The sequence below is a fragment of the Garra rufa genome, chromosome 20 (assembly GCF_049309525.1).
Source record: "Garra rufa chromosome 20, GarRuf1.0, whole genome shotgun sequence".
Classification (NCBI taxonomy): Eukaryota; Metazoa; Chordata; class Actinopteri; order Cypriniformes; family Cyprinidae; genus Garra; species Garra rufa.
The window spans coordinates 42,921,199-42,944,655 of record NC_133380.1 but is presented as its reverse complement, the minus strand read 5'-3'; positions in this window follow the sequence as shown (position 1 = coordinate 42,944,655).

Sequence of the window (23,457 nt, the reverse complement as noted above, 5' to 3'; positions counted from 1 at the left end):
AACACACGCCCATGCCTGTATTCAGTTATAGTCATAGCGCCACCAGCTGGTAACAGGAAGCCATATGTTTAATACTGTTGTGGATGACTAGCAACATTTAAAAAAAAATCAACAACTGTTAAAAAGGGTAGAAACATGCTAGAAACATGCTATAACATGTTAGCAACATTTAGCTAAGTGCTAAAGCATGCTCTTAATGCAATGAAACAGGAAGTTACTGTAACTCAGGCATGCAATGTCCAATCAGCCCCAAACTTCACATGTTTGATAATAGTCGTGACCTGAAGATGTCTACATGCCAATATTGAGTTATAGTTATAGCGCCACCTACTGTCAACAGGAAGTGACATGTTTAACACTGTGACACACTATTAGCAACACACTAAAAAAGCCATTGAGTGCTAAACTAGTTTAAAACGTACTCAAACATGCTAGCAACACTTACTTAGTGCTAAAGCATGTTGTTAAAGACATAAAACAGGAAGTTACTGTAACTCACGCATGCAATGTCCAATCAGCCCCAAACTTCACATGTTTGATAAGAGTCCTGGCCTGAAGAGATATATATGCCCATATTCAGTTATAGTCACAGCGCCACCTGCTGACAACAGGAAGTGACGTTTACTGGTGTTACGGACTCCTAGCAACATATTAAAAAGTGTTAGCAAGTTTTAAATAGGCTAGCATCATGCTACAATCAAGTAAAAATGCTAGCATCACTTAGCTAAGAGCTAAAGCATGATATTAATACAAAGAAAAATAAGTGTAACTCATGCATACAATGTCCAATCTGACCCAAGCTTAATATGTTTGATAAGAGTCCTGGTCTGAACACAAGCTCATGCCCATATTCAGTTATAGTAATAGTGCCACCTGCTGGCAACAGGAAGTCACATGTTTAATTCTGTTGTGGAAGCCCAGCAACATTTTAAAAATATCAACAAGTGTTAAATAGGGTAGCAACATGCTAGAAACATGTTAGCAACATTTAGCTAAGTGCTAAAGCATACTCTTAATGTAATGAAACAGGAAGTTACTGTAACTCAGGCATGCAATGTCCAATCAGCCCCAAACTTAATATGTTTGATAAGAGTCCTGGACTGAATACATTTACATGCCAATATTCAGTTATAGTCATAGCGCCACCAGCTGGCAACAGCAAATTACTTGTTTTACACTAACTTAAACATGCAATGTACAATTTGCACCAAACTTGACATGTTTGGCAATAGTCCTGGCCTGAAGACGTCTGAAAGCCAATATTCCGTAATAGCGCCACCTGTTGGCAGCAGGATATGTCATGTATTACACTCAAGCATGCCATGTTCAATCTGCACCAAACTTCATATGTTTGATAAAATCGCTGGCCCGAACTCATCAGCATGCCAATATTTAGTTATACACATAGCGCCACCAGGTGGCAGCAAGAAATCTGGCACATCTAAATGACTTCCACATATTCCTCCTAAATTTACTATGTTAAAAGCATAGTGCCCACCATTCGCCACAGGTCGGCGGTGAGCCCGGTGCGAGGGCCCTCCCATCGCTGCTTGCAGCTTTAATTAGGGCCCGAGCACTACAGTGCGAGGACCCTATTGGAATTGCTCCGTTTATTATTATTAGGGCCCGAGCACTACAGTGCGAGGACCCTATTGGAATTGCTCCGTTTATTAGGGCCCGAGCACTACAGTGCGAGGACCCTATTGGAATTGCTCCGTTTATTATTATTCTTCTTCTTCTTCTCCAAAATGAAAAGTCTTTTTGAGGGCCTAAACATGCCCGAAAACTCACGAAACTTTGCACACGCATCAGACCTGGCGAAAATTTACATCTGATATGGTTTTCAAAAGTGGGTGTGGCAAAATGGCTCGATAGCGCCACCTATAAAATTTCAACAGAGTGCGCCTCGAGCTACGTTTCACGTACATGTACGAAACTCGGTACACATATGTAACACACCAATACCTACAAAAAAGTCTCCTGGTGCAACATCCGAAACCCAACAGGAAGTCCGTTATATTGAATTTCCTGTACGATTTTTGTGCAGTTTTTGCCATTTTCAGGCCTCGTACTTTAACGAACTCCTCCTACAGTTTTTATCCGATCATCTTCAAATTTGCTGAGTGTCATCATAAGGCCTTTGCGATGTTAAATTGCGAAGCTTTAGAGTTTTCGTCGATGGTCGTGTCCGTGGCGGCCTGACAAACTTTGATGTTTCTCCATGAAAAAGGAAGTTGCTATAACTCAGGCATACGATGTCCGATCTGCCTCAAACTTCACATGTTTGATGACAGCCCGGTCCTGAACACATGTCAGTGCCCAAATTCAGTTATAGTCATAGCGCCACCTGCTGACAACAGGAAATTACATGTTTAACACTGTTACGGACTCTTAGCAACATATTGAAAAGCGTTAACAAGTCGTAAATAGCCTAGCAACATGCTACAAACATGCTAAAACATGCTAGCAACACTTAGCTAAGAGCTAAAGCATGCTATTAATACAAATACAAAAGGAAATTGCTGTAACTCATGTATATAATGTTGAATCTGACCCAAACTTAATATTCAACATGCTACAAAAATAATAAAGCTTGCTAGCAACACTTAGCTAATATGCTAAAGCATGCTAATAATACAATGAAACAGGAAGTTACTCTAACTCAGGCATACAATGTCCAATCAGCCCCAAACTTAACATGTTTGATAAGAATCCTGGCCTAAACACACGCCCATGCCCGTATTCAGTTATAGTCATAGCGCCACCAGCTGGTAACAGGAAGCCACATGTTTAATACTGTTGTGGATGCCTAGCAACATTTAAAAAAAATTCAACAACTGTTAAACAGGGTAGCAACATGCTAGAAACATGCTATAACATGTTAGCAACATTTAGCTAAGTGCTAAAGCATACTCTTAATGCAATGAAACAGGAAGTTACTGTAACTCAGGCATGCAATGTCCAATCAGCACCAAACTTCACATGTTTGATAACAGTCCTGGCCTGAAGATATCTACATGCCAATATTCAGTTATAGTTATAGCGCCACCTACTGTCAACAGGAAGTGACATGTTTAACACTGTGACACACTATTAGCAACACACTAAAAAAGCCATTGAGTGCTAAACTAGTTTAAAACGTACTCAAACATGCTAGCAACACTTACTTAGTGCTAAAGCATGTTGTTAAAGACATAAAACAGGAAGTTACTGTAACTCAGACATGCAATGTCCAATCAGCCCCAAACTTCACGTTTGATAAGAGTCCTGGCCTGAAGATATATACATGCCCATATTCAGTTATAGTCACAGCGCCACCTGCTGAGAACAGGAAGTGACGTTTAATGGTGTTACGGACTCTTAGCAACATAATAAAAAGCGTCAGCAAGTTTTAAATAGGCTAGCATCATGCTAGAATCATGTTAAAACATGCTAGCAACACTTAGCTGAGAGCTAAAGCATGATATTAATACAAAGAAAAATAAGTGTAACTCATGCATACAATGTCCAATCTGACCCAAGCTTAATATGTTTGATAAGAGTCCTGGTCTGAACACAAGCCCATGCCTATATTCAGTTATAGTCATAGTGCCACCTGCTGGCAACAGAAAGTCACATGTTTAATACCGATGTTTATGCCCAGCAACATTTTAAAAATATCAACAAGTGTTAAATAGGGTAGCAACATGCTAGAAACATGTTAGCAACATTTAGCTAAGTGCTAAAGCATACTCTTAATGCAATGAAACAGGAAGTTACTGTAACTCAGGCATGCAATGTCCAATCAGCCCCAAACTTAATATGTTTGATAAGAGTCCTGGCCTGAATACATTTACATGCCAATATTTAGTTATAGTCATAGCGCCACCAGCTGGCAACAGCAAATTACTTGTTTTACACTAACTTAAGAATGCAATGTACAATTTGCACCAAACTTGACATGATTGCCAATAGTCCTGGCCTGAAGACATCTAAAAGCCAATATTTCATAATAGCGCCACCTGTTGGTAGCAGGATATGTCATGACTTACACTCAAGCATGCCATGTTCAATCTTCACCAAACTTCATATGTTTGATAAAAGCGCCGGCCTGAACACATCTGCATGCCAATATTCAGTTATAGGCATAGCGCCACCAGCTGGCAGCAGGAAGATTGGCACATATCAATGACTTTGACATATTCCTCCTACATTTACTGTGTTAATAGCATAGTGCCGACCATTCGCCACCGATCGGCGGTGAGCCCGAGTGCGAGGGCCCTACCATCGCTGCTTGCAGCTTTAATTATTATTCTTCTTCTTCTTCTCCAAAATGAAAAGTCTTTTTGAGGGCCTAAACATGCCCGAAAACTCACCAAACTTTGCACACGCATCAGACCTGGCGAAAATTTACATCTGATATGGTTTTCAGAAGTGGGTGTGGCAAAATGGCTCGATAGCGCCACCTATAAAATTTCAACGGAGTGCGCCTCGAGCTGCGTTTCACGTACATGTACGAAACTCGGTACACATATGTAACACACCAGCACCTACAAAAAAGTCTCCTGGTGCAACATCCGAAACCCAACAGGAAGTCCGTTATATTGAATTTCCTGTACGATTTTTGTGCAGTTTTTGCCATTTTCAGGCCTCATACTTAAACGAACTCCTCCTACAGTTTTTATCCGATCATCTTCAAATTTGCTGAGTGTCATCATAAGGCCTTTGCGATGTTAAATTGCGAAGCTTTAGAGTTTTCGTCGAAGGGCGTGTCCGTGGCGGTCGGACAAACTTTGATGTTTCGCCATGAAAAAGGAAGTTGCTATAACTCAGGCATACGATGTCCGATCTGCCTCAAACTTCACATGTTTGATGACAGTCTGGTCCTGAACACACGTCAGTGCCCATATTCAGTTATAGTCATAGCGCCACCTGCTGACAACAGGAAATGACATGTTTAACACTGTTATGGACTCCTAGAAACATATTGAAAAGCGTTAACAAGTCTTAAATAGGCTAGCAACATGCTACAAACATGCTAAAACATGCTAGCAACACTTAGCTAAGAGCTAAAGCATGCTATTAATACAAATACAAAAGGAAATTGATGTAACTCATGTATATAATGTTGAATCTGACCCAAACTTAATATTCAACATGCTACAAAAATAATAAAGCATGCTAGCAACACTTAGCTAATATGCTAAAGCATGCTAATAATACAATGAAACAGGAAGTTACTCTAACTCAGGCATACAATGTCCAATCAGCCCCAAACTTAACATGTTTGATAAGAATCCTGGCCTAAACACACGCCCATGCCCGTATTCAGTTATAGTCATAGCGCCACCTGCTGGTAACAGGAAGCCACATGTTTAATACTGTTGTGGATGCCTAGCAACATTTTAAAAAAATTCAACAACTGTTAAACAGGGTAGCAACATGCTAGAAACATGCTATAACATGTTAGCAACATTTAGCTAAGTGCTAAAGCATACTCTTAATGCAATGAAACAGGAAGTTACTGTAACTCAGGCATGCAATGTCCAATCAGCCCCAAACTTCACATGTTTGATAACAGTCCTGGCCTGAAGATATCTACATGCCAATATTCAGTTATAGTTATAGCGCCACCTACTGTCAACAGGAAGTGACATGTTTAACACTGTGACACACTATTAGCAACACACTAAAAAAGCCATTGAGTGCTAAACTAGTTTAAAACGTACTCAAACATGCTAGCAACACTTACTTAGTGCTAAAGCATGTTGTTAAAGACATAAAACAGGAAGTTACTGTAACTCAGGCATGCAATGTCCAATCAGCCCCAAACTTCACGTTTGATAAGAGTCCTGGCCTGAAGATATATACATGCCCATATTCAGTTATAGTCACAGCGCCACCTGCTGACAACAGGAAGTGACTTTTAATGGTGTTACGGACTCCTAGCAACATAAAAAAAAGCGTCAGCAAGTTTTAAATAGGCTAGCATCATGCTAGAATCATGTTAAAACATGCTAGCAACACTTAGCTGAGAGCTAAAGCATGATATTAATACAAAGAAAAATAAGTGTAACTCATGCATACAATGTCCAATCTGACCCAAGCTTAATATGTTTGATAAGAGTCCTGGTCTGAACACAAGCCCAAGCCCATATTCAGTTATAGTCATAGTGCCACCTGCTGGCAACAGGAAGTCACATGTTTAATACTGTTGTGGATGCCCAGCAACATTTTAAAAATATCAACAAGTGTTAAATAGGGTAGCAACATGCTAGAAACATGTTAGCAACATTTAGCTAAGTGCTAAAGCATACTCTTAATGCAATGAAACAGGAAGTTACTGTAACTCAGGCATGCAATGTCCAATCAGCCCCAAACTTAATATGTTTGATAAGAGTCTTGGCCTGAATACATTTACATGCCAATATTTAGTTATAGTCATAACGCCACCAGCTGGCAACAGCAAATTACTTGTTTTACACTAACTTAAGCATGCAATGTACAATTTGCACCAAACTTGACATGTTTGCCAATAGTCCTGGCCTGAAGACATCTAAAAGCCAATATTTTGTAATAGCGCCACCTGTTGGCAGCAGGATATGTCATGACTTACACTCAAGCATGCCATGTTCAAGCTTCACCAAACTTCATATGTTTGATAAAAGCACTCAGTTATAGGCATAGCGCCACCAGCTGGCAGAAGGAAGATTGGCACATATCAATGACTTTGACATATTCCTCCTACATTTTCTGTGTTAATAGCATAGTGCCCACCATTCGCCACCGATCGGCGGTGAGCCCGAGTGCGAGGGCCCTACCATCGCTGCTTGCAGCTTTAATTCTTCTTCTTCTCCAAAATGAAAAGTCTTTTTGAGGGCCTAAACATGCCCGAAAACTCACGAAACTTTGCACACGCATCAGACCTGGCGAAAATTTACATCTGATATGGTTTTCAAAAGTGGGTGTGGCAAAATGGCTCGATAGCGCCACCTATAAAATTTCAACGGAGTGCGCCTCGAGCTACGTTTCACTTACATGTACGAAACTCGGTACACATATGTAACACACCAATACCTACAAAAAAGTCTCCTGGTGCAACATCCGAAACCCAACAGGAAGTCCGTTATATTGAATTTCCTGTACGATTTTTGTGCAGTTTTTGCCATTTTCAGGCCTCGTACTTTAACGAACTCCTCCTACAGTTTTTATCCGATCATCTTCAAATTTGCTGAGTGTCATCATAAGGCCTTTGCGATGTTAAATTGCGAAGCTTTAGAGTTTTCGTCGATGGGCGTGTCCGTGGCGGCCTGACAAACTTTGATGTTTCGCCATGAAAAAGGAAGTTGCTATAACTCAGGCATACGATGTCCGATCTGCCTCAAACTTCACATGTTTGATGACAGTCTGGTCCTGAACACATGTCAGTGCCCAAATTCAGTTATAGTCATAGCGCCACCTGCTGACAACAGGAAATGACATCTTTAACACTGTTACGGACTCTTAGCAAAATATTGAAAAGCGTTAACAAGTCGTAAATAGGTTAGCAACATGCTACAAACATGCTAAAACATGCTAACAACACTTAGCTAAGAGCTAAAGCATGCTATTAATAAAAATGCAAAAGGAAATTGCTGTAACTCATGTATATACTGTTGAATCTGACCCAAACTTAATATTCAACATGCTACAAAAATAATAAAGCATGGTAGCAACACTTAGCTAATATGCTAAAGCATGCTAATAATACAATAAAACAGGAAGTTACTCTAACTCAGGCATACCATGTCCAATCAGCCCCAAACTTAACACGTTTGATAAGAATCCTGGCCTAAACACACGCCCATGCCTGTATTCAGTTATAGTCATAGCGCCACCAGCTGGTAACAGGAAGCCATATGTTTAATACTGTTGTGGATGACTAGCAACATTTAAAAAAAATCAACAACTGTTAAAAAGGGTAGAAACATGCTAGAAACATGCTATAACATGTTAGCAACATTTAGCTAAGTGCTAAAGCATGCTCTTAATGCAATGAAACAGGAAGTTACTGTAACTCAGGCTTGCAATGTCCAATCAGCCCCAAACTTCACATGTTTGATAACAGTCGTGACCTGAAGATGTCTACATGCCAATATTCAGTTATAGTTATAGCGCCACCTACTGTCAACAGGAAGTGACATGTTTAACACTGTGACACACTATTAGCAACACACTAAAAAAGCCATTGAGTGCTAAACTAGTTTAAAACGTACTCAAACATGCTAGCAACACTTACTTAGTGCTAAAGCATGTTGTTAAAGACATAAAACAGGAAGTTACTGTAACTCAGGCATGCAATGTCCAATCAGCCCCAAACTTCACATGTTTGATAAGACTCTTGGCCTGAAGATATATACATGCCCATATTTATTTATAGTCACAGCGCCACCTGCTGACAACAGGAAGTGATGTTTAATGGTGTTACGGACTCCTAGCAACATATTAAAAAGCTTTAGCGAGTTTTAAATAGGCTAGCATCATGCTAGAATCATGTTAAAACATGCTAGCAACACTTAGCTAAGAGCTAAAGCATGATATTAATACAAAGAAAAATAAGTGTAACTCATGCATACAATGTCCAATCTGACGCAAGCTTAATATGTTTGATAAGAGTGCTGGTCTGAACACAAGCCAATGCCCATATTCAGTTATAGTCATAGTGCCACCTGCTGGCAACAGGAAGTCACATGTTTAATACTGTTGTGGATGCCAAGCAACATTTTAAAAATATCAACAAGTGTTAAGTAGGGTAGCAACATGCTAGAAACATGTTAGCAACATTTAGCTAAGTGCTAAAGCATACTCTTAATGCAATGAAACAGGAAGTTACTGTAACTCAGGCATGCAATGTCCAATCAGCCCCAAACTTAATATGTCTGATAAGAGTCCTGGCCTGAATACATTTACATGCCAGTATTTAGTTATAGTCATAGCGCCACCAGCTGGCAACAGCAAATTACTTGTTTTACACTAACATAAGCATGCAATGTACAATTTGCACCAAACTTGACATGTTTGCCAATAGTCCTGGCCTGAAGACATCTAAAAGCCAATATTTCGTAATAGCGCCACCTGTTGGCAGCAGGATATGTCATGACTTACACTCAAGCATGCCATGTTCAAGCTTCACCAAACTTCATATGTTTCATGAAAGCACTGGCCTGAACACATCTGCATGCCAATATTCAGTTATAGGCATAGCGCCACCAGCTGGCAGCAGGAGTATTGGCACATATCAATGACTTTGACATATTCCTCCTACATTTACTGTGTTAATAGCATAGTGCCCACCATTCGCCACCGATTGGCGGTGAGCCCGAGTGCGAGGGCCCTACCATCGCTGCTTGCAGCTTTAATTAGGGCCCGAGCACTACAGTGCGAGGACCCTATTGGAATTGCTCCGTTTATTATTATTCTTCTTCTTCTTCTTCTTCTCCAAAATGAAAAGTCTTTTTGAGGGCCTAAACATGCCCGAAAACTCACGAAACTTTGCACACGCATCAGACCTGGCGAAAATTTACATCTGATATGGTTTTCAAAAGTGGGTGTGGCAAAATGGCTCGATAGCGCCACCTATAAAATTTCAACGGAGTGCCCCTCGAGCTACGTTTCACGTACATGTACGAAACTCGGTACACATATGTAACACACCAATACCTACAAAAAAGTCTCCTGGTGCAACATCCGAAACCCAACAGGAAGTCCGTTATATTGAATTTCCTGTACGATTTTTGTGCAGTTTTTGCCATTTTCAGGCCTCATACTTTAACGAACTCCTCCTACAGTTTTTTTCCGATCATCTTCAAATTTGCTGAGTGTCATCATAAGGCCTTTGCGATGTTAAATTGCGAAAGTTTAGAGTTTTCGTCGAAGGGCGTGTCCGTGGCGGCCGGACAAACTTTGATGTTTCGCCATGAAAAAGGAAGTTGCTATAACTCAGGCATACGATGTCCGATCTGCCTCAAACTTCACATGTTTGATGACAGTCCGGTCCTGAACACACATCAGTGCCCATATTCAGTTATAGTCATAGCGCCACCTGCTGACAACAGGAAATGACATGTTTAACACTGTTACGGACTCCTAGAAACATATTGAAAAGCGTTAACAAGTCTTAAATAGGCTAGCAACATGCTACAAACATGCTAAAACATGCTAGCAACACTTAGCTAAGAGCTAAAGCATGCTATTAATACAAATACAAAAGGAAATTGCTGTAACTCATGTATATAATGTTGAATCTGACCCAAACTTAATATTCAACATGCTACAAAAATAATAAAGCATGCTAGCAACACTTAGCTAATATGTTAAAGCATGCTAATAATACAATGAAACAGGAAGTTACTCTAACTCAGGCATACAATGTCCAATCAGCCCCAAACTTAACACGTTTGATAAGAATCCTGGCCTAAACACACGCCAATGCCCGTATTCAGTTATAGTCATAGCGCCACCAGCTGGTAACAGGAAGCCACATGTTTAATACTGTTGTGGATGCCTAGCAACATTTTAAAAAAATTCAACAACTGTTAAACAGGGTAGCAACATGCTGGAAACATGCTATAACATGTTAGCAACATTTAGCTAAGTGCTAAAGCATACTCTTAATGCAATGAAACAGGAAGTTACTCTAACTCAGGCATGCAATGTCCAATCAGCCCCAAACTTCACATGTTTGATAACAGTCCTGACCTGAAGATATCTACATGCCAATATTCAGTTATAGTCATAGCGCCACCTACTGTCAACAGGAAGTGACATGTTTAACACTGTGACACATTATTAGCAACACACTAAAAAAGCCATTGAGTGCTAAACTAGTTTAAAACGTACCCAAACATGCTAGCAGCACTTACTTAGTGCTAAAGCATGTTGTTAAAGACATTAAACAGGAAGTTACTGTAACTCAGGCATGCAATGTCCAATCAGCCCCAAACTTCACATGTTTGATAAGACTCCTGGCCTGAAGATATATACATGCCCATATTCAGTTATAATCACAGCGCCACCTGCTGACAACAGGAAGTGACATTTAATGGTATTACGGACTCCTAGCAACATATTAAAAAGCGTTAGCAAGTTTTAAATAGGCTAGCATCATGCTAGAATCATGTTAAAACATGCTAGCAACACTTAGCTAAGAGCTAAAGCATGATATTAATACAAAGAAAAATAAGTGTAACTCATGCATACAATGTCCAATCTGACCCAAGCTTAATATGTTTGATAAGAGTCCTGGTCTGAACACAAGCCCATGCCTATATTCAGTTATAGTCATAGTGCCACCTGCTGGCAACAGAAAGTCACATGTTTAATACCGATGTGGATGCCCAGCAACATTTTAAAAATATCAACAAGTGTTAAATAGGGTAACAACATGCTAGAAACATGTTAGCAACATTTAGCTAAGTGCTAAAGCATACTCTTAATGCAATGAAACAGGAAGTTACTGTAACTCAGGCATGCAATGTCCAATCAGCCCCAAACTTAATATATTTGATAAGAGTCCTGGCCTGAATACATTTACATGCCAATATTTAGTTATAGTCATAGCGCCACCAGCTGGCAACAGCAAATTACTTGTTTTACACTAACTTAAGAATGCAATGTACAATTTGCACCAAACTTGACATGATTGCCAACAGTCCTGGCCTGAAGACATCTAAAAGCCAATATTTCGTAATAGCGCCACCTGTTGGTAGCAGGATATGTCATGACTTACACTCAAGCATGCCATGTTCAATCTTCACCAAACTTCATATGTTTGATAAAAGCGCCGGCCTGAACACATCTGCATGCCAATATTCAGTTATAGGCATAGCGCCACCAGCTGGCAGAAGGAAGATTGGCACATATCAATGACTTTGACATATTCCTCCTACATTTACTGTGTTAATAGCATAGTGCCCACCATTCGCCACCGATCGGCGGTGATCCCGAGTGCGAGGGCCCTACCATCGCTGCTTGCAGCTTTAATTATTATTATTCTTCTTCTCCAAAATGAAAAGTCTTTTTGAGGGCCTAAACATGCCCGAAAACTCACGAAACTTTGCACATGCATCAGACCTGGCGAAAATTTACATCTGATATGGTTTTCAAAAGTGGGTGTGGCAAAATGGCTCGATAGCGCCACCTATAAAATTTCAACGGAGTGCGCCTCGAGCTACGTTTCACGTACATGTACGAAACTCGGTACACATATGTAACACACCAATACCTACAAAAAAGTCTCCTGGTGCAACATCCGAAACCCAACAGGAAGTCCGTTATATTGAATTTCCTGTACGATTTTTGTGCAGTTTTTGCCATTTTCAGGCCTCGTACTTTAACGAACTCCTCCTACAGTTTTTATCCGATCATCTTCAAATTTGCTGAGTGTCATCATAAGGCCTTTGCAATGTTAAATTGCGAAGCTTTAGAGTTTTCGTCGAAGGGCGTGTCCGTGGCGGCCGGACAAACTTTGATGTTTCGCCATGAAAAAGGAAGTTGCTATAACTCAGGCATACGATGTCCGATCTGCCTCAAACTTCACATGTTTGATGACAGTCCGGTCCTGAACACACGTCAGTGCCCATATTCAGTTATAGTCATAGCGCCACCTGCTGACAACAGGAAATGACATGTTTAACACTGTTACGGACTCCTAGAAACATATTGAAAAGTGTTAACAAGTCTTAAATAGGCTAGCAACATGCTACAAACATGCTAGCAACACTTAGCTAAGAGCTAAAGCATGCTATTAATACAAATACAAAAGGAAATTGCTGTAACTCATGTATATAATGTTGAATCTGACCCAAACTTAATATTCAACATGCTACAAAAATAATAAAGCATGCTAGCAACACTTAGCTAATATGCTAAAGCATGCTAATAATACAATGAAACAGGAAGTTACTCTAACTCAGGCATACAATGTCCAATCAGCCCCAAACTTAACATGTTTGATAAGAATCCTGGCCTAAACACACGCCCATGCCCGTATTCAGTTATAGTCATAGCGCCACCAGCTGGTAACAGGAAGCCACATGTTTAATACTGTTGTGGATGCCTAGCAACATTTTAAAAAAATTCAACAACTGTTAAACAGGGCAGCAACATGCTAGAAACATGCTATAACATGTTAGCAACATTTAGCTAAGTGCTAAAGCATACTCTTAATGCAATGAAACAGGAAGTTACTGTAACTCAGGCATGCAATGTCCAATCAGCCCCAAACTTCACATGTTTGATAACAGTCCTGGCCTGAAGATATCTACATGCCAATATTCAGTTATAGTTATAGCGCCACCTACTGTCAACAGGAAGTGACATGTTTAACACTGTGACACACTATTAGCAACACACTAAAAAAGCCATTGAGTGCTAAACTAGTTTAAAACGTACTCAAACATGCTAGCAACACTTACTTAGTGCTAAAGCATGTTGTTAAAGACATAAAACAGGAAGTTACTGTAACTCAGACATGCAATGTCCAATCAGCCCCAAACTTCACGTTTGATAAGAGTCCTGGCCTGAAGATATATACATGCCCATATTCAGTTATAGTCACAGCGCCACCTGCTGACAACAGGAAGTGACGTTTAATGGTGTTACGGACTCCTAGCAACATAATAAAAAGCGTCAGCAAGTTTTAAATAGGCTAGCATCATGCTAGAATCATGTTAAAACATGCTAGCAACACTTAGCTGAGAGCTAAAGCATGATATTAATACAAAGAAAAATAAGTGTAACTCATGCATACAATGTCCAATCTGACCCAAGCTTAATATGTTTGATAAGAGTCCTGGTCTGAACACAAGCCCATGCCCATATTCAGTTATAGTCATAGTGCCACCTGCTGGCAACAGGAAGTCACATGTTTAATACTGTTGTGGATGCCCAGCAACATTTTAAAAATATCAACAAGTGTTAAATAGGGTAGCAACATGCTAGAAACATACTAGCAACATTTAGCTAAGTGCTAAAGCATACTCTTAATGCAATGAAACAGGAAGTTACTGTAACTCAGGCATGCAATGTCCAATCAGCCCCAAACTTAATATGTTTGATAAGAGTCTTGGCCTGAATACATTTACATGCCAATATTTAGTTATAGTCATAGCGCCACCAGCTGGCAACAGCAAATTACTTGTTTTACACTAACTTAAGCATGCAATGTACAATTTGCACCAAACTTGACATGTTTGCCAATAGTCCTGGCCTGAAGACATCTAAAAGCCAATATTTTGTAATAGCGCCACCTGTTGGCAGCAGGATGTGTCATGACTTACACTCAAGCATGCCATGTTCAAGCTTCACCAAACTTCATATGTTTGATAAAAGCACTGGCCTGAACACATCTGCATGCCAATATTCAGTTATAGGCATAGCGCCACCAGCTGGCAGAAGGAAGATTGGCACATATCAATGACTTTGACATATTCCTCCTACATTTTCTGTGTTAATAGCATAGTGCCCACCATTCGCCACCGATCGGCGGTGAGCCCGAGTGCGAGGGCCCTACCATCGCTGCTTGCAGCTTTAATTCTTCTTCTTCTCCAAAATGAAAAGTCTTTTTGAGGGCCTAAACATGCCCGAAAACTCACGAAACTTTGCACACGCATCAGACCTGGCGAAAATTTACATCTGATATGGTTTTCAAAAGTGGGTGTGGCAAAATGGCTCGATAGCGCCACCTATAAAATTTCAACGGAGTGCGCCTCGAGCTACGTTTCACGTACATGTACGAAACTCGGTACACATATGTAACACACCAATACCTACAAAAAAGTCTCCTGGTGCAACATCCGAAACCCAACAGGAAGTCCGTTATATTGAATTTCCTGTACGATTTTTGTGCAGTTTTTGCCATTTTCAGGCCTCGTACTTTAACGAACTCCTCCTACAGTTTTTATCCGATCATCTTCAAATTTGCTGAGTGTCATCATAAGGCCTTTGCGATGTTAAATTGCGAAGCTTTAGAGTTTTCGTCGATGGGCGTGTCCGTGGCGGCCTGACAAACTTTGATGTTTCGCCATGAAAAAGGAAGTTGCTATAACTCAGGCATACGATGTCCGATCTGCCTCAAACTTCACATGTTTGATGACAGTCTGGTCCTGAACACATGTCAGTGCCCAAATTCAGTTATAGTCATAGCGCCACCTGCTGACAACAGGAAATGACATGTTTAACACTGTTACGGACTCTTAGCAACATATTGAAAAGCGTTAACAAGTCGTAAATAGGCTAGCAACATGCTACAAACATGCTAAAACATGCTAGCAACACTTAGCTAAGAGCTAAAGCATGCTATTAATAAAAATACAAAAGGAAATTGCTGTAACTCATGTATATACTGTTGAATCTGACCCAAACTTAATATTCAACATGCTACAAAAATAATAAAGCATGCTAGCAACACTTAGCTAATATGCTAAAGCATGCTAATAATACAATGAAACAGGAAGTTACTCTAACTCAGGCATACAATGTCCAATCAGCCCCAAACTTAACATGTTTGATAAGAATCCTGGCCTAAACACACGCCCATGCCCGTATTCAGTTATAGTCATAGCGCCACCAGCTGGTAACAGGAAGCCACATGTTTAATACTGTTGTGGATGCCTAGCAACATTTTAAAAAAATTCAACAACTGTTAAACAGGGCAGCAACATGCTAGAAACATGCTATAACATGTTAGCAACATTTAGCTAAGTGCTAAAGCATACTCTTAATGCAATGAAACAGGAAGTTACTGTAACTCAGGCATGCAATGTCCAATCAGCCCCAAACTTCACATGTTTGATAACAGTCCTGGCCTGAAGATATCTACATGCCAATATTCAGTTATAGTTATAGCGCCACCTACTGTCAACAGGAAGTGACATGTTTAACACTGTGACACACTATTAGCAACACACTAAAAAAGCCATTGAGTGCTAAACTAGTTTAAAACGTACTCAAACATGCTAGCAACACTTACTTAGTGCTAAAGCATGTTGTTAAAGACATAAAACAGGAAGTTACTGTAACTCAGACATGCAATGTCCAATCAGCCCCAAACTTCACGTTTGATAAGAGTCCTGGCCTGAAGATATATACATGCCCATATTCAGTTATAGTCACAGCGCCACCTGCTGACAACAGGAAGTGACGTTTAATGGTGTTACGGACTCCTAGCAACATAATAAAAAGCGTCAGCAAGTTTTAAATAGGCTAGCATCATGCTAGAATCATGTTAAAACATGCTAGCAACACTTAGCTGAGAGCTAAAGCATGATATTAATACAAAGAAAAATAAGTGTAACTCATGCATACAATGTCCAATCTGACCCAAGCTTAATATGTTTGATAAGAGTCCTGGTCTGAACACAAGCCCATGCCCATATTCAGTTATAGTCATAGTGCCACCTGCTGGCAACAGGAAGTCACATGTTTAATACTGTTGTGGATGCCCAGCAACATTTTAAAAATATCAACAAGTGTTAAATAGGGTAGCAACATGCTAGAAACATACTAGCAACATTTAGCTAAGTGCTAAAGCATACTCTTAATGCAATGAAACAGGAAGTTACTGTAACTCAGGCATGCAATGTCCAATCAGCCCCAAACTTAATATGTTTGATAAGAGTCTTGGCCTGAATACATTTACATGCCAATATTTAGTTATAGTCATAGCGCCACCAGCTGGCAACAGCAAATTACTTGTTTTACACTAACTTAAGCATGCAATGTACAATTTGCACCAAACTTGACATGTTTGCCAATAGTCCTGGCCTGAAGACATCTAAAAGCCAATATTTTGTAATAGCGCCACCTGTTGGCAGCAGGATGTGTCATGACTTACACTCAAGCATGCCATGTTCAAGCTTCACCAAACTTCATATGTTTGATAAAAGCACTGGCCTGAACACATCTGCATGCCAATATTCAGTTATAGGCATAGCGCCACCAGCTGGCAGAAGGAAGATTGGCACATATCAATGACTTTGACATATTCCTCCTACATTTTCTGTGTTAATAGCATAGTGCCCACCATTCGCCACCGATCGGCGGTGAGCCCGAGTGCGAGGGCCCTACCATCGCTGCTTGCAGCTTTAATTCTTCTTCTTCTCCAAAATGAAAAGTCTTTTTGAGGGCCTAAACATGCCCGAAAACTCACGAAACTTTGCACACGCATCAGACCTGGCGAAAATTTACATCTGATATGGTTTTCAAAAGTGGGTGTGGCAAAATGGCTCGATAGCGCCACCTATAAAATTTCAACGGAGTGCGCCTCGAGCTACGTTTCACGTACATGTACGAAACTCGGTACACATATGTAACACACCAATACCTACAAAAAAGTCTCCTGGTGCAACATCCGAAACCCAACAGGAAGTCCGTTATATTGAATTTCCTGTACGATTTTTGTGCAGTTTTTGCCATTTTCAGGCCTCGTACTTTAACGAACTCCTCCTACAGTTTTTATCCGATCATCTTCAAATTTGCTGAGTGTCATCATAAGGCCTTTGCGATGTTAAATTGCGAAGCTTTAGAGTTTTCGTCGATGGGCGTGTCCGTGGCGGCCTGACAAACTTTGATGTTTCGCCATGAAAAAGGAAGTTGCTATAACTCAGGCATACGATGTCCGATCTGCCTCAAACTTCACATGTTTGATGACAGTCTGGTCCTGAACACATGTCAGTGCCCAAATTCAGTTATAGTCATAGCGCCACCTGCTGACAACAGGAAATGACATGTTTAACACTGTTACGGACTCTTAGCAACATATTGAAAAGCGTTAACAAGTCGTAAATAGGCTAGCAACATGCTACAAACATGCTAAAACATGCTAGCAACACTTAGCTAAGAGCTAAAGCATGCTATTAATAAAAATACAAAAGGAAATTGCTGTAACTCATGTATATACTGTTGAATCTGACCCAAACTTAATATTCAACATGCTACAAAAATAATAAAGCATGATAGCAACACTTAGCTAATATGCTAAAGCATGCTAATAATACAATAAAACAGGAAGTTACTCTAACTCAGGCATACCATGTCCAATCAGCCCCAAACTTAACACGTTTGATAAGAATCCTGGCCTAAACACACGCCCATGCCTTTATTCAGTTATAGTCATAGCGCCACCAGCTGGTAACAGGAAGCCATATGTTTAATACTGTTGTGGATGACTAGCAACATTTAAAAAAAATCAACAACTGTTAAAAAGGTTAGAAACATGCTAGAAACATGCTATAACATGTTAGCAACATTTAGCTAAGTGCTAAAGCATGCTCTTAATGCAATGAAACAGGAAGTTACTTTAACTCAGGCATGCAATGTCCAATCAGCCCCAAACTTCACATGTTTGATAACAGTCGTGACCTGAAGATGTCTACATGCCAATATTCAGTTATAGTTATAGCGCCACCTACTGTCAACAGGAAGTGACATGTTTAACACTGGGACACACTATTAGCAACACACTAAAAAAGCCATTGAGTGCTAAACTAGTTTAAAACGTACTCAAACATGCTAGCAACACTTACTTAGTGCTAAAGCATGTTGTTAAAGACATAAAACAGGAAGTTACTGTAACTCAGGCATGCAATGTCCAATCAGCCCCAAACTTCACATGTTTGATAAGACTCTTGGCCTGAAGATATATACATGCCCATATTCAGTTATAGTCACAGCGCCACCTGCTGACAACAGGAAGTGATGTTTAATGGTGTTACGGACTCCTAGCAACATATTAAAAAGCTTTAGCGAGTTTTAAATAGGCTAGCATCATGCTAGAATAATGTTAAAACATGCTAGCAACACTTAGCTAAGAGCTAAAGCATGATATTAATACAAAGAAAAATAAGTGTAACTCATGCATACAATGTCCAATCTGACCCAAGCTTAATATGTTTGATAAGAGTGCTGGTATGAACACAAGCCAATGCCCATATTCAGTTATAGTCATAGTGCCACCTGCTGGCAACAGGAAGTCACATGTTTAATACTGTTGTGGATGCCAAGCAACATTTTAAAAATATCAACAAGTGTTAAATAGGGTAGCAACATGCTAGAAACATGTTAGCAACATTTAGCTAAGTGCTAAAGCATACTCTTAATGCAATGAAACAGGAAGTTACTGTAACTCAGGCATGCAATGTCCAATCAGCCCCAAACTTAATATGTTTGATAAGAGTCCTGGCCTGAATACATTTACATGCCAGTATTTAGTTATAGTCATAGCGCCACCAGCTGGCAACAGCAAATTACTTGTTTTACACTAACATAAGCATGCAAAGTACAATTTGCACCAAACTTGACATGTTTGCCGATAGTCCTGGCCTGAAGACATCTAAAAGCCAATATTTCGTAATAGCGCCACCTGTTGGCAGCAGGATATGTCATGACTTACACTCAAGCATGCCATGTTCAAGCTTCACCAAACTTCATATGTTTCATGAAAGCACTGGCCTGAACACATCTGCATGCCAATATTCAGTTAGAGGCATAGCGCCACCAGCTGGCAGCAGGAAAATTGGCACATATCAATGACTTTGACATATTCCTCCTACATTTACTGTGTTAATAGCATAGTGCCCACCATTCGCCACCGATCGGCGGTGAGCCCGAGTGCGAGGGCCCTACCATCGCTGCTTGCAGCTTTAATTAGGGCCCGGGCACCGATGGTGTGAGGACCCTATTGAATCTGCTCCGTTTATTATTAGGGCCCGAGCACCGATGGTGTGAGGACCCTATTGAATCTGCTCCGTTTATTATTATTAGGGCCCGAGCACCGATGGTGTGAGGCCCCTATTGAATCTGCTCCGTTTATTATTATTATTATTAGGGCCCGAGCACCGATGGTGTGAGGACCCTATTGAATCTGCTCCGTTTATTAGGGCCCGAGCACTACAGTGCGAGGACCCTATTGGAATTGCTCCGTTTATTAGGGCCCGAGCCCAAAAGGGCGAAGGCCCTATTGTTCTTCTAAGGATTCTTATTTGTTTTTTTTTGTTTTTTTTTTTTTTTTTTTTTTTTTTTCAACCGTTGGGGCACTTTTGGGGGCCTTAACATACTCAAAAACTCTTGAAAATTTGCACACACGTCGGAATCTGCCGTCGTCCGGACGCCACAGAGGCTGGGACCCGGGCGTGGTTCAGGGCCTCTACAGCGCCCCCTGGAACACAGTTTGAAAACTTGATGTACTGCGCACACATACTTGCACGCACTCATATGAAACTCGGTACACATATAGAACTCATCGAGCTGAACAACTTTTGTACTCTATGTCATGGGCTCCACGCAACAGGAAGTGGGATATTTAGGGCTGTTTAAAAAGCGCATGCTCTGGAATTTAACGTACTCCTCCCAGGAATTCCATGGGATTGTCACCAAACTCGGTCAGCATGATCTCAAGACATTGGGGACGCTAAATTGCGAGGAGATTTTTGATATCTCGAACGGTTTGGCCGTGGCAAGGCGACAAAGTTATGGCGAGAAATGAGAAACAGGAAGTGTCTAATAACTGTTGCACACATCGCCTGATTCTGATGAAACTTCACCAGTTTGTTCCGTGTATGATGCCGATTCCATAAATGTGACTATTATGAGTCAAAGTTATAGCGCCACCAACTGGGAGCAGGAAGTGTGTCATTTTCAAAATGCTTTGAAATCAGCCTCTTAATTTTACTCGATTTTCTTTAAACTTCATCAAAATCATGTCAAAACACGGCCGATAAGAATATGTAAAGGGGTCGATGATAAATCAAATGCTGTTGCCATGGCAACGTGTCAAACTTTAAAATTAGATTCCTGTCTTTTCAGGTAAGATAACATGCTTAGAATTTCATGAAACTCAACACACACATCAATATTAATGATAGTTAGACACTGGCAAAAGGTCATAAATGGGCGTGGAGCAGGCACTCTATAGCGCCATCTTTTGACAAAAGTTGGGGGGTTAGTTTTTCCTACAGTCACCAAACTCTGTACTTATATTGTTCTCATCAATCTGGACAACTTTCTAAATCAAACTCATTAGCTAAGACCAACAGAAAGCCGGCTATTTTGATTTGAATGTGGATTTTTTGAAAAATCAGGTAGTAAACAAATTCACACTACTCCTAAGAACAACCAGCTTTTCACACCAAACTTTTTTAACATGAAGAGAAGATTCTGAAGATGTTAAATTGCGAGCGGATTTGGGATATCTCGAACGGTGTTGACGTGGTGATTTTTTAAAGATGTAGTAAATAACATAACCTTAATTTTTTATATCTTTAAAGTGCAGCATCCAAACTCTTTAAAACTTTTTTCACACAGAGATCTAATCATTCTGAGCAAGTGCTGGAAATATAAATTTTATACAAGCTTCAATGAATTAAAGAAAATTAAAAAAATAACTCAGAAACCTGCTGTCACTCTGGTGAATGTCTCTACAGTATGTGTGTGCGTTCAGTCAGGCACAGAGAAGCTCATTATTGCAGGGGGGAGGGGTGAGAGGCAGAGAGGGTGACAGAGTAGAGAGCCATCCTACAGACCATCTTTGAACAAAATGCACATACTGTATGTAGTGTAATTACATAAATATGTCTGATCTTTGAGAGTCTGATATTTTGAGAAAATATAAAGGGTCACTAAGTCTTTCATTGTTCGTATTTTGCAGTTGTTGTTTTTTATTTATTTTTTACTTAACTGTACCATGAACTTGTCCTATTCAGTCACATAGCAAAAGATTTTAAAAAATACAACTTTTTAGCATGATCAATTTATCTTCATTGATAGACAATATTTACATAGTGTTATTTATTGAATATAAAATAATAATAATAAAAAATTAAGACAAACTTTGACAACAAAACAAACGTTACTGTTATCTCTTCAAAACATCTGAAAACCATAATTTTAAGAACAGTTATAAATATATATATCACCCCGTTAAAATACTCAACTTGATTTTTAAAGATATTTTGAAAGAATGAAGCGTTTATAGAGCACTTTATTGTGTATTGCTGTACACCCACATGAACTGTGTTCATGTTCATGTTAATTCACTGTACATAACCTTTATATGAATACTTTTTTTTAGCTTAATATTAATTAACATTAATAAATGCTATTTATTTATTGGTCATGTTAACTGATATAGTTAATTTTAACAAATGAAACTGGATGGCAACATTTTATATTTTGTGTGTATGTGTCTGTGTGTTGATTTTAAAGTGTAACCCTTTCAATTCTGTAAACTTAAAATCCAAACTAGCAGATGGTTACTGTGAATGCATGTGCCAACTGGGCACCGTCTTCCTTATTGATTCTTAGTTATGACAACAATTAATTTTATACAAAAATATATTATACAAAAATTGTACAGATAGGTAACAATGACATTTAAGCAGAAGTGGTGGATATAAAGGAAGCAATAACAACATTTTGCTATCATCATGAATTACATGTTCTTATTTGTAGCATACTGGTTCACAGTTGGCATCTATCTGAAGTCCTTGCATTGATTGCATTTAATTAAATCAACATTATATTTGGTCAGTCTGATCTTGAGGCCTTAGAGATGTTAAATTGTGAAGATCTTGAGTTTTCATTAAAGGGCATGTCCGTGGTGGCCTGACAAAGTTTGATGTTTCTGCATAGACATAGAAGTGGTTATAACTTAGCCTGAAAATGTCTGATCTGCCACAAAATTCACAGGTTTGGTAAGAGTCCTGGCCTGAAGACAGCTAAAGACCAATATTCAGATATTATCATAGCGCCACCTGTTGGCAGCAGGATATCTCATATATTTCACTAACTCAAACACACCAAGGTCAATCTGCACCAAACTTCATATGTTTGATAATAGTGCTGGCCTGAACACATCTACATGCCAATAATCAGTTATAGGCATAGCGCCACCAGCTGGCAGCAGCAAGTTTGGCACATTTAAATGACTTATGACATATTTTTTCTATATTTACTGTATTAAAAGCATACTGCCCACCGTTTGCTGTTTTCCTGAAGCCACCGGTCGGCGGTGAGCCCGGGTGCGAGGGCCCGTTCATCGCTGCTCGCAGCTTTAATTATTATTATTATTATTCTTCTTATCCGGAATGAATCGCATTTTTGAGGGCCTAAACATACCCGAAAACTAACGAAACTTTGCACACACATCAGACCTGGCGAAAATGGACATCTGATATGGGTTGCAGAAGTGGGTGTGGCAAAATGGCTCAATAGCGCCACCTTTACACGTTCCGCGGTGTGCGCATTCAGCTGTGATTATCGTACATGCACAAAAATCGGTACACACATGTAACACACCAATACCTACAAAAAAGCCTCTTGAGATAAAATCCGAAACCCAACAGGAAGTCGGTTATTATTAATTTTCTCAGCAAAATTTGTGTCATTTTTGCCATTTTCAGGTGTCATACTTGAACGAACTCCTCCTAGAGATTTATTCCGATC